The sequence below is a fragment of the Ambystoma mexicanum genome, chromosome 13 (genome assembly GCF_040938575.1).
Source record: "Ambystoma mexicanum isolate Mex_15411 chromosome 13, UKY_AmexF1_1, whole genome shotgun sequence".
NCBI classification, from domain to species: domain Eukaryota; kingdom Metazoa; phylum Chordata; class Amphibia; order Caudata; family Ambystomatidae; genus Ambystoma; species Ambystoma mexicanum.
In genome coordinates, this window is record NC_090938.1 from 795,623,145 (window position 1) to 795,636,955 (window position 13,811).

General features: G+C 49.8%; 1 long non-coding RNA gene across 1 annotated transcript; it reads right to left on the reverse strand.

Moving 5' to 3' along the window:
- Positions 1–465: 465 nt before the first annotated feature.
- Positions 466–12,325, reverse strand: LOC138522003 (uncharacterized). Its single transcript, XR_011283208.1, has 2 exons — positions 12,235–12,325; positions 466–949 (listed from the first exon to the last, which is right to left on the reverse strand). It is a non-coding gene; the product is annotated as an uncharacterized lncRNA (long non-coding RNA).
- Between the last annotated feature and the right edge of the window lie 1,486 nt (positions 12,326–13,811).

A 13,811-nucleotide genomic window follows, 5' to 3' on the forward strand; every position in this document is an offset into this window, starting at 1 on the left:
TGGGAGGCCCAATACACTACAAACAATGCTCCTTGTAAGGATACCTCGCGGACACTTCCGCTGTACACTGCCATTTCAATAGCTCTTGGTGCCAGGCGCCTTCAGCTTCTAGGGGCTGCACTTGGAGGTTACCGGCCTCCTTGGAAGGAGGAGAGCCTGAGTCTGGCTTGCTGCCACCGGCTGAAACGTGCAAAGCGCCGACTTGCCTTCTGACAAAGAGTGGCGCTTTACTGGTGTCGCTGCCTAGCAGCCCGAGGGGCAGGGTTGTGACCACGCCCCTGCACACACACAATGATGTGCATGCCACAGTCCACGCAGTGGGGGGCAGAACATAGCAAATTAGACCAAAACCCCACTGCCAAACACGCCTTCTGACAGCGCAAGGCGAGAGTGTCTGCGCCAATGACTAATCCCCCACACTAACGTGAGATGGGGGTTTAGATTCTATTAAAGACAAGGAGGCGATTATTATGCAATACAATCTTTACTCTGAAACCACAGCAGCAAAGAAAATACTTTTACAAACAAAAAAGTTTCCACAACAGAACTAGATAGAGTTCAATGTCAATGTATGGGGAACTCCCCAAACCATCATGGAGGACAGGTCATGCCCTGCAGGGGACCAATGAGCAGGGACCCTCTTCTATATATGTCCATTACTCTAACCCCAACCCCTCTTTCTGCAGCTGTCTTGCACCAGAAGTCCAATGAAACGGTTGAACTGCGTAGCGCGGAGAAAGAATCCATCGAAACTGGAGATCTCCACCTTCCCGCAGCCTGAATCTATGCCGAAGTTCTTCTGGATAGGACTTCTCATCCAAAATCACGCACTCCACAACTTGTAACTGCGAGCCACACTCCTGATGAGAACCTCAACTCGTGGCCGAAATCACGCACTCCAGAACTTGTAACTGCGATCCACACTCCTGAGCAGAACCTCAACTCGTACCTGTAAGAACAACAAGCAAGAAGGGTGGGTGGTTGGGAAGAACAACAAACCAAAGAATGTTCTCACTTGAACCACCTGTGTACATGCGTATCACAATTGTCATATCATATCATATCATATTCAGGGTGGGTGGGAGGGATAATAATCGCCTCCTTGTCTTTAATAGAATCTAAACCCCCATCTCACGTTAGTGTGGGGGATTAGTCATTCTATGACAAGACAGGAGGCTCATATTATGCAAGTTCAAAGCCCTTGCATCTCATTAGTACGTACAAAATGATCCAATATAATAGATAATATAATAAAATAATAGGAAAGGAAACATTTTTTAAATGCTTTCATTAAATCAATCTGTTGACCAATCAGAGAATTGCCCAAGACTAGATTGCCCAAAAAGCTGTCTTATAAGGCAAAGTCAAATCCACTGCAAGAAAAACAGGAATGTGCCAAATCCAGCGTTCCTTACAGGCCACCAAAACCAACTGGTTAAAAGAGGGGAAAACATTGAACAAAGTTTTCCTATACTAATAGGTTAGGACAAAACCATCTGAAATAAACACCTATGTTGTTCAATCAAATATTCAAAACACTTAAATTCGTACCATTTTTGGGGACCTAGAAAGCAAACCAATGAAAACAAACACCTAGCTCTCCTGGTGATAAAGAAAAGTACCCCATAGGGGTGAAAGTCTTATAGGTTCCATCCCATGCATTAAAGGAAGATATCGCATTAGAAACAGGGCATGTCACAGAACTACACCGGGGAACCAAGAGGGAAAGACAAATCTTCAAAAGGGTAAAATGGGAGTAAAAAATCATTTTTATAAATTTTGTAATAGGACAATCCATCCTGAGCGGAGCTGAAAAGCAATAGAATTAATCTACAATTGTCTTCAGACATATGTGTATACTAAGGAGGGAAGTCTTCTGGAGGCAGAAGCAGAATGGAAGAGAGGGCCCCACCTGAGAAGCTAAACCCGTCAAACCGCCAACACGGAGACCCTCAGACCTCCCGAACTCTTGAAGAAGGACTCTGCTACCATGACAAAAGGCAGATATTATAAACCTGATCCTTAAGAGGCCAAACTTGGCAAGAAGAAAAAATGTATCCGACATCCAATCACTATCATTATAGTGATATCTAAACTCCTTTGTAGGTATGCCCGGTGCTTGAACCTTGATCCCTCCTCCCTGGTGATAAATCCCCTAGCGGATCAAAAGTAACCGAAGGAGGACACAAAATTTCCAAAATCTTAGCAAGACTCTAAACTGCAAAGAACTGATCACTAAATGGTTAAACTGAAGGTGTACACCAGAAGAGGTCCAACCTATATTTCAGCCAATTTGCAGATCTTTGAAGCTCACAGCACCCTGAGCTGGCACCTTGCTGCAAACAAACTCTTGTGAAAACCCCAAAGGTCCACCTGCCATGCAGGTGACTATGATAATCAAGTCATCAACCAAATATATATCCCAGCACTCTGGTAATCGTAGCGGCAGACACCGTCTGAAAGTTAATGTATAGACTCTGGAACGCATCGTGATAGAGGGTCATAACGTGGATGGGGGATAGTATCACTCCCAGACCCCTCTATCCCACCAAGGGATATTGAGCCTTCCCAAAAGAGGAGAAACCTCCCCCACTTATCCAAAGGAAAAACCTTGCAATCCAGAAAGAAAACTACCCTGAGGACCACATTAAAGCCCCGCTTTACACCGTTAAGAGAAATAAATACCCACTAGCGCCTCTAACCAATCCCCTGACTGGACAGACTCCAGTTAACTTATTGAAATACCAGAGATTAGCACAAAGGAAATTAACAGACGGGAGGGAAATGCTCAGTGCGAGTCTGCACTGGTCACCCGCCAGAACTCCTGTAAAAAGGAAAAAACTGAAACGATTGGATACTCCCAGAGGTGTAATATTATGATGCAATCTCCCCCAAGGATGGCAGGAAGGGGAATGAGGGGGAAAGAACTCTGGATAATTACCAATGCCCTGTAAATGCAAGGTTGAGAAGAAATCTGGGACCACTGTCCCCTCCAACCCTGAGGTCTGAGTCACTGTATTCATGTGAGGCTGACTGGCCACTAAGGGAATCAGGGGAAGGAAAAACTAAGCACATTGTCCATAGCAAAACAGTACTTATACAGTACTACGAACCCTCAGGTATATGAGTGGTGCTTAACACTACTACGAGCGTTGTGTGGTGTGAGGTGTTCACTTATCGATCTCAGCAGGATAAAAGACTGATGTAGACCTTTCCAAAATTAGGAACCTGTATCAGAACGGTCAGCACGGATATGAAAACAGCACTCTAAAGAGGTTAAGCAACGCTCATGAGGGTACAGAAGCCTGCGTGTACTCCTCGAGCAGAGGAGAAGTTGCAACACACTGTTAGACGGTTAGCTGAACCATAGGCCAAGCTTTGGGAGGAAAAACATGAGGCAGGCGCCAGCAAGTTATTATTTGGCAACTCGTCTAACTGATACCATCAAGTGTTTCCAAACACTCCATCCAAGTAAAACATGGTTGCTCAACTTGTCATGTAAAAAACTGAACGGTTACCCTCGAGCTGACCCTGTCTCCACCAGAACCAAAAGAATAAGGAATGTCCAATGGGACAAAAGTAGGGGAGAACAAACGTCCCCACTAAAGAGAGCCTTAAGCCCTACAGACCTCAATAGAGGCATAACGCATCATCTTTATTCTTCCTCATGTTGAGAGAAAATACTGTAGCTTAATCAGCACTGGTATTGGGTGGAGCAATTGAGGTCGGGAATCAAAACCTAAGGAAAGGACTGAGTTGTCCTGAAACTAACTAAGGTAAAGGGTGACAGAATTTTTAACTAAAAGATGAATGATAACACCAGAGAGATGGTTAGAGAGGAAGGTACAACCCCATATGGGTCTGTTTACAACCACTTCCACACTCTTTTCTTTAAAGCACTTAATAAATAAAGAATATATAATATATGAAATATATATAAAATATCCAAAGAAGAGGGGTTACGCCCTCACAGGGGACCGAATCCCCGGCCCTTATATAAGCTGATACTCACTGAGCTTTCTGGGCCACTGACAATTCTGAAAAAACGCAAATGTGTTCCAGTCAACACTTAAACATATTGGGCCTCATTCCGAGTACGGCGCTAACCAATGGCGCTATTAACGCCTTGGTTGACGCCGTACCCGGACCGGCAGCGCCTTGGTGGTTGGCGGAATTACCGCCCCATTCCAAGGTTGGCGGGGCGGTAATTCCCCAATCCCCATTTACCCTTCCCCATTCCCATTCTCGCCCCATAGGGCATAATGGGAGTGGGGAAGGCGTCAATTACGCCACCGTAAATTACGGTGGCGTAATTAACATCAAGGTCCCTTAGCGCCATGGTATTTAACGCCTGCTAAAAGCAGGTGTTAAAAGCACCATGGCGCTAAGGGAACTCGGAGTATGGCGGTAAGGGATTACCGCCACCGCTCTCGTTAGCGGTGGCCGCTATCCCTTAACGCCATACTCGGAATGAGGCCCATTGTTTATCAAAGCGTACACTGAGCAAGTGCACCTCAACTGCTCACCCCAGCAGGGTGAGGCAACCAATAGTACACGAGGGAGCACCTCGCAGTAGGAACAAGGCGAAGCCTGAAACCGAGCAGGTTACTGCACGCCTACAAGACCAAACAATGGCGTCAGCCATATGCAGCACCTAAACAAAGCTGCCGACCTTAAGGAAGGAATACACTGAGCAAGTGCACCTCCAACTGCTCGCCCGAGCAGGGCGTGATAATCAGCAGTACACGAGGGGGTAACCTCGCATTAGAACTCAGGCAGAGCCTGAAACCAAGCAGGTTATGGTGCATGCCAGTTAAGGTAATTACCCAAGTTGCCCACTTTAAGGGAGGAAACACTGAGCAAGTGTACCTCAACTGCTCACCCTAGCAGGGTGTGGACACAGCCGTATACAAGGGGACCCCTCGCAGAAACCCCAGGCAACCTTGCCACCGAGCAGGTGACTGCACCTTTCCAGGGAAGATAACCCAAACAAAAGAAAACTGTCAAGTTGAAGGTAGGATACACTGAGCAAGTGCACCTCCAACTGCTCGGCCGAGCAGGGTGTGATAATCAGCAGTACACGAGGGGGTAACCTCGCAATAGAATCAGGCTGAACCTGAAACCGAACTTATGGCACCTACAGTGAAGGCAAAGCACATAACTTAAGAAATAAGTAAATGAATAAATAAACAAAGAAAATAAAATAAAACTGCAGACTGGCAGTGCATCGGGCTCTTGCGCTGGATGGTCAGACTTTGACCTAACAAACCCACAGTCTATCAGTAAACATTCTTTCTTTCCAGCACTAAAGGTAAGGAAATGTGTTGTGTCACCAGGGATACGAAATTACAAACATTTAACAAAACCACATTTTTACTATTAAAATGTTTGTGCTATAATCTTTCTGAAGAAGTCATGAACCAACCAAATGCCCATTAGGAAATCCCTGCTCAACTGAGCAAAAAAGGTGACAATCAAATACCTCCACTGTAAAATACAATTATTTAAAATATAACAATTAAAATATCTAATCTTAAAATATACAAATAAACATGCGCTGGTAGGCCGCGAACCCGGGTCTTCCTGCATGGGAGACCTGCAGCTCTATATTTGAGCTAACTTGGCTCAGTACTGAAACAGAGGCTTTTGTTACAAACATAAGCCACAGGGGCAGGCCGAACCCAAAGCCTGCAGCACCTGGAATCCCCAGGTGACCATAAATCTGTCAAGGGGCACGAATTCAAACAGGCGAAATGAAGAGGGAACAGTGTAAACAACACTGCTCTCGCGCACGCCGGGAGCGAGTTGATTAATGCACTAGAAACACCTGAGTTTACAAGCGCGAGAAATTTTTAAAGAAGAAATAAATCAGAGAGCTCCCTCGAACTCACAACCTCATGGACTGTAGTCCGAAATTCAACCATTGCACCACTGCTTCAGCTGAAACAAGATGTATGAGCATAATACATATTTTCTTTTTGAAAGACACCAAAATGAAACCAACGGCCGCACGCGGCTATCCAGATACATTGGCCCTCATTACGACCCTGGCGGAAATCGAAAAACGATGGCGGAAATGCAATACCGCCATCGAATAGCGCTCGGTGCGACTATGACCCGTCACCGCAAAGTACGAAGCCATTAGCGACACCGTAGTGAACGCCAACGCTAACTGCACCAAGCACGCGCGCGCGCGCCATGCCAAACCGCAAACACCACCATGGTGCAACGGTACGCCAATTCCGACCCTAGCGGACATGTACCTAACGCCATCAGGCATGGCGGAATGTACCATTCCGCCATGGCGAGAAGTACGGCATCGCGAATCAACCGTAAACGGCCCCACTGAGTGCCTGTACACCGCTCCCTGCCCACAAAGTACAACTCCCCGTAGGTGCAATGAAGCCACAATGCAACCATTGAAATGTACAAGTCACCCATGCATGCCAACGAACAAAAGAAACACAACAGGGGCCAATGGGAGCTGCAGGACACAGATGGCACGAATACAGAAGCCATCCCAATGGACATGACCACAGTCCCCCACCAAGAAACGCACGCAAACACAGGCACCTGTGACCAGCAATATACCGAAAACCACATCATTCAACCAGTCCACCTGGCTGACCGGTATCTGTTACACAAAACCCAATCCCCCGCCCCTGAGCATGACAACATTCAAACTGGCATATTGGCAGCCCCCATCCCTGACCTCACTGGGCTTCGTAGGCAAACGCGCACAGCACAGTACCACGCAACTAAACCCCGAAGCTGGAACCCAATGCAGATCTCCTCACAATACATCGCCCCCCAAATAGGCATATGCCACATCACTTGCAAAGAAAAACGCTACACGGGCCAAATCAGAATAGATATTTATGCACATCAAAATCACCAAGCACATACAGCCATCAGGCCATGAAATCCAAAACACCAATCACCAATGTGGGCTGCTTCCGCAAGAAATGACCAGCCACTACCTGTGTGTCGCCCTGTTCCCCCATGGTACACAGAGCCACATTCACGTCCGAAAAGGCAACATGGAAGCGCACAGAACCGCAGGGCCGTCCCAATGGGGAGGCACTAGTCCAGCTGAAAGGCCGAAATGTTGCTCCGAGCCACCAGTACTGCGTAAGGGCATGTGGGCCATTGGCGATCGTCCCATAAGATCGTAATGCTGCTCCACTGATTAACACGAAGCAGCAGGTGTCGGGAGTAAAATCCATCTGCAGGAGTGGCATACAGATGGCAGTGGCAATAGGGGAGGAGATACCTATCAACCAAAAGAAAAGAAAAAGAACAGAATGGCCATCAGAACTACATACCAACAACTCACTTCAATGATCACACGAAATCCACAGCCATATGCATGCTAGCCCACTCCAAAGGAACATCACCACCCCAAAACCACTTGCGACTCATAACCATCTATATCGAGGTGCAAACACCATCGCAAACGAGTGTCTGAGGGCGCCTCGAGACAGGGAGGGCTCAACAAGGCCAGATGGACGATGGTCCCACTATGGCAGCCCTGCATCACATAGCGTAGGGGAGGCGGATAGATCCCAAGAAGCCCTGTACATGGCAAACTCTGTATCAAATCACCTGCCCATGCATCCATCCATCATTCCCTCATCCCGGGATCAAAATGCCTGAATAATTACTCACATGACATTAGAAACATCCATTGAGTCTGTGCGTTATGCAGCCTGCTAAATCCACAGTGCCCCAGCCCGTAATTCCAGTGTTGTGAAGTAACATGTATTTGGGAACGGACGGCCTCATCGCCCACGTAGCTATTGCGCATCCCAAACTATTCATATCAATCATTGCTCCCTCGCCATGGGCCCTGTCTCAAGGACATTGAACAATAGAACGTTATATTTGCAGTCAGACCTGTGGGCATCTCCTCGCCGCTAGCTGGAAACCGAAAGCGCCGCCCTTCGAATTCCTCATTTGCAACATCACGTCGAAAAGGCATCTCTGGCCGTTTGAAATCACTAATTATCCCATCGAGTGCGGCTGTGTGTGAAAATGGCAACTGCCTTCACCCACGAATGGGACGCCCCGCCCGTCGTTGCAACTCGGTACAGTGATGCATGAGGGCCCACCGTTACTCGAGTACTACGTCCCACTGACCCCTCACAAGTCTGTTCACGACTGCACAGATAGTATGTGAAACAATGGGACCACAGCAGAATGAACATATCAACCAATCTTACACGGCCATCGGGTACTAATACATGATTGCAATAGCAAGATACAATTCCCCGAATTGCAGCGTTGTGCGCGGGACGTGCTCGGCCAAAGGGGAGAGCAGTTTGCACAGGTGGAATCAATCACCACAGGTGGAGGCCATACAGCCTGAAAACACATAAATTGCACAGCCAGTCTCCTCCCACAACCACACCGAAATGCTACTGGCAGGACTCGCGATGTTGGCCCTGGGGGACCTGATAGCACTGCAAGTGCTCCGACTCCAAGAAGTAGACGAACACCAACTACAACCAGCCGCACGGAGGAGACGCAGGAGGAGGAGGAGGCCAAGGCAGGGCCAGCAAGGCCCACCAGCACAGCCACTACCACCACGCAGGCAGCCCGCAATTCAACGCCTCCGAGCACATCCGTTCAACCTCACTGATGAGCAGATCCACACCCTCTACCGTCTGGACCGGGACACCATAGCCGCCATTGTGGACATGACACAGGCTGACCTTGTCAGCATGATAGATAGCCCAACCGCCATCCCACCCCTACTGAAGGTGGTGTCTGTACTCCACTTCCTGGCCACAGGCACCTACCAGCACACAGTCGGACAGTTGCATGGCATTTCTCAGCCACTGTTCTCACGGACACTATTGCAAGTGCTCGATGCCCTCCTGAAGCACGCAGATGACTACATCTCTCTACCACGCTCGGAGCAGGAAATTACCAACACAAAAGTGGGATTCCATGCACTTGCCGGCATACCGGGTTGCATTGGTGCCATCGACTGCACCCATGTGGAATTGGTCGTCCCACATGCCATGGAGGCCCAGTACCGCAACCGAAAACAATTTCATTCCCTGAATGTACAGATGGTGTGTGACTCCAACAGGATCATTACACATTGTTGTGCCCGATTCCCTGGATCAACCCATGATTCTATGGTCTTGAGGAACTCTACAATACCACGCTACATGGAACGACACGCAGGGAACAGATCCTGGCTACTCGGTGAGTCTCATTACATGCATGATGATGTGGGGTATGTGAATTGGCAATGAACTGCCAGGAAGGGGGGGGGGGTGTGCGTACGTATCAATGGCATTCCACATCATACGTTTCTCGTCCACATACAGGTGATGCTGGATATCCACTGAAGAGATGGCTCCTCACACCAGTCCGGAACCCACGGGACCAGCATGAGGAGGACTACAACCATGCCCACTCACGTACCCGTGTAGTCATAGAACAGGCATTCGGCCTACTGAAGACTCGTTTCCGCTGCCTCAGCAGGTCTGGCGGGGCACTCCTGTACCGCCATGAGAAGGTTGCAAAGATGGTCATGGCATGTGTCATGCTCCACAACATGTGCGTACGTAGAAATGTGCCCATGCCCCCTGACGCAGAACTGCAAGCACCTGATGATGGTCATGATGAGGGTGGGGATGTGGCAGCACCTCATGGAGTCTGCGAGGCACCGGAGGGCCGTGACATTCGTCAGCATCTCATTGATGTATGCTTCTAGCACTCACGCCTGGTGGCTGATGCATGGACACGGGACTCGTGGCACTGCGTGTGTCTGGGACATGCACAATATGGACTGTACGCCTATGATGGCCTAGTACACAAGGATCAATGTCCACACTTCTCATTGGTTGATCGTGCACTTTTTATGGCATATGTGATATCATGTTGAACACCCTATCGACCCGCCACCCAAGTGAGCCCAACACACCCCCTCCACCCTCCTACCTCCCACCCGAACACCAGTGTCCAAAGATGCTCATTGTCAGTGGGCTGTCGCTATTGCATGCCCCCTCTGCGGGTATCAGGGGCACCCCTGCCTGTGGAGCGCAGGTTCCTTCCAGATCTACGTTGGGGGCTGCCCTGGACGGAACTTGCAACGGATGATGTGTCTGCCTGCTCACGTCCATGCATGTCCCTAAGGGTTTGCGAGAGCTCAGTGAGCACACGGCGCACTGCGGCAAGTTCGGCACATACGTCTTTGGACGTCGCATGCAGTTCCCCCCTCAGGCTATCGGTGCTACTCTCCATTTGGACTCTCAGGCTCTCGGTGCTACTCTCCATTTGGACTCTCAGGCTCTCGGTGCTACTCTCAATTTGTGCCCTTAGCGTCTCTGTACCTCTCTCCATTTCTGCCCTAAGTGTCTCTGTTGATGTTTCTATGTCTGCCTTGGTGCCCCCACATTCATCGGCATGGCCCTTGAGGAGTGTGGCCATTTGCTGCTGTTGGACGATTAACTTGTCGAGGGACTGTTGCCTCTGCTGGGCCATGGCCATTTGCGGTGGTGTCACAGAGGGGCTGTTGTCCTCATGTTGCCTTGCCACAGGGCTTGTGGGGGGTGGCCAGTCGTCGTCTTGTGGCTGCACCTGCGTGGTATCCTCATGTTGTACGGGAGGGGACAGACAGGGGGATTGGGACAGGTCATGGATGGATCTGACCTCGACATCCCCGTCTTCTGTGTCGGAGCATGCTGCCATCAATGGGGTGTCACCTATGGTGCTGCTGCCACCAGAGGCAGTGCCTTCTGTGGCATCCATTGGGGGGACCTGTGGTGGTGGTGTTGTGGCCATGCTGGCTGCTGGGGTGCCTGTTGATGTTCCCTCCTCTGTGCTGCCACCTGATTTGTGCTGCTGCCGTGTCTTGATGCGTGCAGCTGAGGTGGAGGGTCTCTGGCCGTTGGTCTTGGCCCTCTTTGCAGGTGTGCTGGTAGGGGTGTCCTGTAGCTCGTCGTTTGGATCGGACCCTGTGGTGGAGTAAAGGAGGGCGAGGGTTATTGATGGGTCAGTGGGAATTGGAATGGCATTGTATCACATGCATTGGGGTGGTACCTGAGGGTGATTTGGGTCGGGGTCTTGGAGGTGCTTTGATTTGTGTGTGGAGTGAGGGTGCAGTTGTTTGGCAGCCTGCAGTTAGGGTGTGCCTGCTGCACGTGTAGTGCGTGTATTAGGGGTTTTTAATTATTTATGTATTTATTGTGGGTTTTGATGTGCGCTTTCAGGCCGATGTGTGTGGACGTTCTCCTGGACATGTGTTTCTGTTGCACTATGTGGACGCATGGTACTTCACATGGTTGGACTTTGTGGATTTGGCATTGTTTTATCTGGCCCTCCTACCTGAATCTTCGGATGTCTGCACTCCTTTCTCCATCCCTCCGACTCCCTCTATGCTCTCCATTCCGATGGTGGAGGCACAGATTTCTTCCCAGGGGGTCAACTTGATGGGTGATTCAGGACCTCCCCCGGTGGCTGTGGCAATGTTGCGGTTGGCAGAGAGTATGCTGCGGACGCGTATCCGCAGGTCGTCCCATCGCTTGCGGCATTGCTGTGGGGTGCGGGGTGCGGTCCCCACCGCACTTACCCGCTGTGCCACCAGAGCCCATATGGCCTTCTTGTTTGCAAGTGCCGTCCTGGTCATTTGCGTGGAGAAGACGACGGCTGCATTCTCCTGGAGGGTCTCTGTTAGCACGGTGAGTTCCTCACGGGAGAAGTGGACCTGCCGCTTGCGGTCGCACGCTTTCTTCGCTACTTTTCCCATTTTTCGTGGTTTCGCTAGGGTGGTTGACGGGTTGGGGTGTGTTTCAGGGTAGTGATTTTAGTGGTTGTGTGGTTTTGGTGTTTTTATAGGTGTACGCCGGGATGTTTCCCGTTCCGGGCCCATGTTTTAACTTCCGTTTCCGTATATTTCCGGCCACCGTACTTTCCGGTAGGCGCACACTGCGGTGACCGCTAAGTGGGGTGGCGGTATTGCACCTAGGGCGCCGTACGGCGGCGGTGTGGGCCGTTTTGGGGTCATTTCCGCCATCGCGGACTTTGCACTTCCGCCGTGGCGTGGTGCTCGTGCCCGATGGGTCGGAATGGGCCGCACTTTGCTCCTTCGTACAATGGCGGAAACGCTATTTACGCTGTGGCGCTCCGGTCAGTCGCTTTCCGCCAGGGTCGTAATGAGGGCCATTGTATCAAATACACAAATTCCTTTATAATAAAAGGTAATTAACACATATTTACCATATATGCCATATTCAAACTAATAAAGCCTACTACTGACAAACAATGTAAGACACAACTGAAAGGGGTGACTTAGCTCTGTGGTGTCAGCAGCAAAGAAAAAGGGGTTGGGGTTAGAGTAATGGACATATATAGAAGAGGGTCCCTGCTCATTGGTCCCCTGCAGGGCATGACCTGTCCTCCATGATGGTTTGGGGAGTTCCCCATACATTGACATTGAACTCTATCTAGTTCTGTTGTGGAAACTTTTTTGTTTGTAAAAGTATTTTCTTTGCTGCTGTGGTTTCAGAGTAAAGATTGTATTGCATAATATGAGCCTCCTGTCTTGTCATAGAATCAGAGAGCTTAGAGCGCCAGCCACATCCGCCGACAGAATACCGTGGAAAATGAGTGTACATTTCGGGGTGGTTTCTTGGGAAAGAATCCCGAACTGGGGCAGTGCTGATAGCGCTGGAGACGGTAACATTGGTGGCAGCGGGCCGGGGGTGCCTTCTGGTAACAGCTCTGAATAACGACCGGGCTGGGGGGCGATTTCCAGCTGCTGCAGGGCAGGCCTCCACCCTGGCGGCCTAAACCAAGCTAAAGAAATCATTCATTCATTTGCATGGCATTCCGAGCAGAGGCGCCGCCAGGGGGTGGGGGTTAGTCTTTTCCAGACCCAGCAGCACCCCTGATTCCGAGTCATTTAGGCGCTGTGTCCAGAGGCGTCAGATGAAGCAGTCGAAGCAATGCACCAGCTTAGCTGTGCCATCACGTGCAATGGGTTCATGTTCATGTTAAAGGTATTTGTGGAGTCCCTCCCCAGGCGCTCAGGCGGATCTGCAGACAAGAAGGGGTGGGGGGGGGGCGGTTAGTGGGGTGAGGAGGGAGTAGGGAAGTGAGAGAAGTGGTGTGCTGTTGGCAGCTTCACTTCCGTTTTCACCGTGCGCTGAGCTTGGGTGTGAATATCGGGGCCCATGCGAGACCTCGTGTGCTGCTGGTGCGGTTTATGTGTTGTTTGTTTGTTGGTGCGGTGTGGTGAAGTGCGTGTGGTTTGCAGAGTGAGAAGATGGTTGTGTGGATTTTCGTGTGATTAGGTACATAAGGTTAGTGTGTTATATATCTTAGTCCTTAGAAATCTTGCTCTATGTATCCGTTGTCCTATAGGTCGGCATATTTTCCACTTTCCTTTCCGGGCAGGAGTGATGGCGCGCCGCGTTTCCAGCTGTGTTGTATTTGAACTTAGTGTAAGGGAAGGGGCGTGTCTTGTCCCGCACTCTGGCATTGGTGCTGTAAGTTAGAATCACCCGCTCCCTTCCTGTCTCTTTCCTGTCGGCTGTCCATTGGTGCCTAAGTGTAGTTTTTAGGCCACGGTGTTATTGATATATCGTCCTTGCCCTCCATCCCGTTGGTATCGTTGAATCCCATCTTTCTCTCAGTTGGTAAGTTGATATGCCGTAGATTCTTCTTGCTTAACGTCTGTTCATGGGCAGTACATTAGGGGATCGGTTTGTTATCTTTTAGTCTGTCCATTGGGCTGGAAAGCCGGGAAAAGATTGTGTTAAGCACGTCCAGCAGCACCAACATCCCCGAGGGCT